This window comes from Mirounga leonina, unplaced genomic scaffold, assembly GCF_011800145.1.
Source record: "Mirounga leonina isolate KUSES-001 unplaced genomic scaffold, KU_Mleo_1.0 Mir_154, whole genome shotgun sequence".
NCBI lineage: Eukaryota > Metazoa > Chordata > Mammalia > Carnivora > Phocidae > Mirounga > Mirounga leonina.
Window position 1 is genome coordinate 17370098 of NW_023270389.1, and position 5729 is coordinate 17375826.

The window sequence follows — 5729 nt, forward strand, 5'->3', positions numbered from 1 at the left end:
TCTGTATGGGGTTTCCACTTGGGATTTTCCTCATAAAACTTCTCAAATATGCTCACTCTCCTTTTATCCACAGGTTAAAGGCATCTTTGGTAAAGGTAAACAGGAAACACTACATTATCCCTAAAACACACCAGACAATATGATGTTGGCATGGTGAGGATAAAAGCCAAGACATAGTCAAGGAACGGACTACAAGTTTTGTAGGTAAATGTCTTCTAAGGTAGATGTAAAACTGACTTTTCTTTTAACTCACAAAGCTGAGGAAGGCAAAAACATATTCCATCAGTTGACAAAGCTGATGATTAACCAAGAAAACCAACATTTTGGGGGAAAGATTTTATTTATTTATTTGAGAGAGAGAGCAAGCATGAGAGGGGGTGAGAGGGAGAAGCAAACTCCCCACTGAGCAGGTAGCCCGACATTGGGCTCCAATCCCAGGACCCTGAGATCATGATCCAAGATGAAGGCAGACACTTAACCTACTGAGCCACCCAGGTGCCCCTAGAATGCCAACTTTTATACTTTATATGCAGGAGCAAATAAACAGCATGCCAAGTACAGACAGAGTAAAGTAAGTATGACATAGCCTACTATCATATTCCTTGGCTTTCCTTTCAGATTTACCATAAGTGCTAAACTGAAATTCAGGTCTTGGGTCTCTCCAAGGAACAGTCATTTGCTTTCTCTAGTTCAGTTGCTAATCCAATGCCTGCTGGAATAAGAACTAGCAAATTCATCTTCTTTTCCCGAAGGACAAGTAATATAGCCACTGTGCAGCAGAGCCAAATCACTGCTTTGGTGGATATTCCAATCATGCTCTTGTTTTTCCTTCAGAAACTGGTGTCATTTTTTAAATGCCAGGAAACCAAAAAGAAGATGAAATGCGGTAATGAAGAAGGTTGAAGTTGGTGTCTGTAAAAATTCCTTTCACCTCTTCAGAACTGTCTTTGAAAACCCAAACTACTACAAGGAGAACATGGAATCTTGTTCATGAATCCAGAAGGATATTCTCCCCAGTGAGATCTTTTTGTAGGACACTGTGAGAGGTAGCCCAGTAGTAGAATTATTTATGAATTTATGATCATCAAATCCTTCACTTAATTGCTCAGCTGAACTATGAACAGAATAAGGAAGTAACATACATTTTTTTTTCTAACTTGATCATCTTAACTATCCATGCACATGAGCAAGAAGAGAGGACTCATCAAAAACAATGTCATCTGCCACCATATTTAGTTATTCTTGGTCTCCAGTGAAAAAATGGACTCATTCAAGGCATTTGTCCCCATCTTTTCAGCTTCCATTTGTGATGTAACAGATTCCCCTGCAAGAAGTTTGATTTCTTTGGGTTTTGTAACTATGTAAGAGATCAGAAGATTTATAAAGTGCACTTGTTTCCCATTACACCAAGGTAAATTTCCAGCATGATGGAGAAAAATGTAGGTATATAGCCTCCCACTGTTTCTTGTTTTCCTTGGTTTGGAAACATTAACTGTCCTATTACATTTGGACTCCACATCAAAATCTTCATTTCAATACCAAATAGACATTGTTCGCAGCACCAAGGGTGAATCCCGTGGTGGTATATACACTCAGCTGAAATTCAGGCTTCCTGGTCAGGTAGAGTTAAGATACAGTTCTGTTGCTGGCATATGGGATGCTGTAGACACGGCGTCTAGACGTGTAGACATGTTCCATAAGGAACACACTGCTGAGCCATGAAGGAGCTGCAGTCACTTCACAAGGTGCCTGTTGTACCCTCCTCACTCACATATACACTGTGACTGCTGCAGGAGAACCAGGAGCTTGGGTGCTGCTGTTGACCTCTTTGAGCCCCGAATGCTCCCACTTACCTTGGGTTTCACCTAAGTGCTGCAGGTCTGCTTCTGGAAATCCAAATTATCTATTTTATCTTTTGTTGCTGAACTTTTGTTTTCCTATTTAATAATTCTTTGTCAAATCTAAAGTCATAAAGATTTACTTCTATATTTTCTGAGAGTTGTATAGTTTTAGCTTTTATATTTAGGTCTTGGATCAATTTTGAGTAAATTCTTGTATATGTTGTAAGGTAAGGGTCCAGCTTCATTCTTTTAGATATGCTTTTGGTCTCAGAATCGTTTGTTGAAGGCTATTCATTAAATGACCTTTACACTCTTGTGGGAAAACACTTGACTCTAGATGTAGTTTCTGGACTCTCATTTCTATTCCACTGATCTATATGTCTACCCTCATGCAACACTGTTTGGTTATCACTGCTTTGTGGTAAGTTTTGAAATGGAGGAGTATGTGTCCTCCTTTGTTCTTTCTTTCTTTTTTTTTTTTTTTCTTCAAGATTGTTTTGCTATTTTGGGTTCCTTGCATTCCTATGTAAATTTTAAATCAGTTTGTCAATTTCTACAAAGAGGTTATCTGAGATTCTGACAGGAATTGCGTTGAATCTCTGGGTCACTTTGAAGAGTATTACCAAAAGACATAAGAAAACATGGGATGTTTTTCTGTTTATATTTATTCAGATCTTTAAAACAATTTCTAACAACATGTTTTAGTTTTCAGAATGTAAGTTTTATACTTTGCTACATTTAATCCCATTTTATTATTTTTGATGCTTTTGTAAATAGAATTTCTTTATTAAATTTATTTTCAGATTGTTCACTCAAGTGTTTAGAAAAAATAAATGATTCTTCTGTACTGATCTGTATCTCATAACCTTACTGAATTATTATCGGTTCTCATAGTCTTCAGTGACTTCTTTAAGAATTTCTGTGTACAAGATCATCTGTGGATAGAGACAGGTTACTTCTTTTCCAATCTAAATGCTTTCCACACCCCCCCCCCCCCCCCCCCCTCCTAATTTCTCTGGCTAGAATCTCTAGTACAATGTTGAATAGAAGCAGTGGGACTGGATTTCCTTGTCTTCTTGATCATAAAGGAAACATAGCTAATCATTCTCCATTAAGTCTGATACCAACTGTCAGTTTCCAAGTTTAGAAAGTTTTTTTCCCTTCCTAGTTTGTGTTAGTTTTTTTTTTTTTTTTTTCCAAATAATTATGCTACATGCATTGAGATGATCTTTGGAGGTTTTTTTTATTCTATCAATTTGAGTGGTGTTACATTAATCGATTGTTGGATATGAAACAAACCTTCCATCACTGGGGTCAATTCCACTTGGTCACAGTATGTATATATTTTTATATGTTGCTGGAATAAGTTTGCTAGTATTTTGCTGAGGATTTTGCATCCATATTCATAAGAGATATTGGTACAGAATATTCCTTCCTTGTGATTTCTTTGTCTGGTTTTGATATAATACTGGCCTCATAAAATAAATTGAGAAGTGTTCCCTCCTCTTCTATTTTGTGGAAGTTTATAAAGAATTGGTATTCTTTGAACGTGTGGTAGAATTCAGGAGTGAAGTCATCTGGGCCTGGTCTTTGTTGGTAGATTTTTTTTTTTTTAAATGAGCAATTTTTGGCACTTGTTATAGTTCTAATAAGATTGTCTATTTCATCTTGAGTCAGTTTTGGTAGTTTATGTCATTATAAGAATTTGTCCATTTTACCTAAGTCACCCGATTTGTTGGCATACAGTTGTTCATAGTATGGTTTTACAACACTTTTTATTTCTGTAATATTGGTAGCAATGTTCCCTCTTTCATCTCTGATTCTAGATTTGAATCTTCTTTCTTTTTCCTTTGGTCAAACTAGTTAAAAGTTTGTCAATTTATTGGTCTTTTCAAAGAATCCTCGTTCAGTTTCATTGATTTTCTTTGTTTTCCTATTCTCTACTTCATTAATTTTTGCTTTGATTTTTCTTCTTTTTTCTTGCTTTAGGTTTAGCTTGCTCTTTGTTTCCTAGAGTGTTAGGTAGATTATTAAGTTATTGATTTGAGATTTTTCTTTTTTCTTAATATAGGGCTTTACAACTGTAAATTTTTTTTTTCTAAGCACTGCTTTACTTGCATCCCATAAGTTTTCATGTATCTTTATTTTCATTCATCTAAAATTATTTTCTGATTTCCCTTTTGATTTTTTCTTTGACCCAGTGGTAACTTAGGCATGTGTTTTTAAATTTCCACATGGTTGTGAGTTTCCTGAAATGTCAATTGTTGTTGATTTCTAATTTATTTCATTGTTTTCAGAGAACATATTTTATATTATCTCTATTTTTTCAAATTGAGATTTCTTTTATGGCCTTAGTGCATGGTCCAACCTAGAATATTCTATATGTCCTTGAAAAGAAAGAATATTCTGTTGTTTTTGGGTCATATGTTCTATAGCTTTCTGTAAGATCTATATAACTTACAGTATTATTCAAGTCTTTTATTTCCTAGTTGATCTTTGGTCTAGTTCTATCCATTTATGGAAGTGGATGTTATGGGTTGAATTGTGTCACCTTAAAAATGATATATTGTGTTCTTACACCCCCAGTACCTGTGAACATAATCATATCTGAAAACAGAGCTTTTGCATACTTAATGAAGTTAAGATGAGGTCGTTAAGGTGGGTTTTAATCCAGTAACCTAATATAGTATGACTAGTGTCCCAGTAAGGAAAGGGAAACTTGGTCACAGTCACAGACACACAGGGAGAATGCAACTAAAAAACACAGAGAAACGCAGACAAAGAAGAAAGATAACCATGTAGAAGATTGAGGTGGAAATCAGAATTATGCCCAAAGCTAAGGAACACCTGGGACTATCAGAGGCTAGAACAGAGGCCAGGAAGGATATTTCCCTAGGGATTTGGAGGAAACATGATACTGCCAACACTTTCGTTTTCGACTTCTACTCTCCAGAACTGTGAAACAACAGATATCTATTTTTTCAGCCACATCATTTGGGACACTTTTTTTATGGCAGCCCTAGGAAATTAATACACTAGAACATTGAAGTCTCCAATGATTACTGTTGAATTGTCCATTTCATTCTTCATTGTGTTATTTTTGCTTCATGTATTTTGGTGCTCTGTTATTAGGTGATATTTTATAATTATTATATACTCCATATGAATTAACCCTTTTATTATTATAAAATATCTCTATCCCTAGTAATTTTTTTTTCTTTTCTTTTTTTTTTTTAAAGATTTTGTTTATTTATTTGACAGAGGGAGAGACACAGCGAGAGAGGGAACACAAGCAGGGCGAGTGGGAGAGGGAGAAGCAGGCTTCCCGCTGAGCAGGGAGCCCGATGCGGGGCTCGATCCCAGGACCCTGGGATCATGACCTGAGCCGAAGGCAGACGTTCAACGACTGAGCCACCCAGGCGCCACCATATTTTTTTTTTCTTTTAGCATCTACATCACCTGTTATTCACATGGTCATTCCAGGTTTCTTGTGGTTGATATTTCAATAATGAAATTAAAATGCTAAATTAGAAAATATTCACTCAATGAAAAAGAAAGCAGTAAAAAATAGAAGAATATAAAAGATATGGGATATATAGTAAACAAATGTAAAATGATAGGTGCGATGTTCAATAACTATTCTTGAAATGTTTAAAATTAAGAAGTCTCACGTCCTCAAAATTTTGAAAGATTTTGTGCACAACTGCAATTCCTAAGGTGTTTGGTAGAAGGTTTGGTAGAGTTTCCCTAGAGTTCTCTAGGGAAATCATCTGGACCTAGAGTTTCTTTGGGCAATGTGTTTTAACTACAAAACTAGTTTCTTTGATAGATTTTGGAATATTAAGTTATGTACTAATTATATTAACTCTGAGTAAGATATAGTAGTTC

The 5729-nt window shown here is 35.6% G+C and overlaps 1 pseudogene; it reads right to left on the bottom strand.

Annotated features, from left to right (window-relative positions):
• Positions 1-396: 396 nt before the first annotated feature.
• LOC118013793 lies at positions 397-1626 on the bottom strand (annotated as a pseudogene).
• Positions 1627-5729: the final 4103 nt, after the last annotated feature.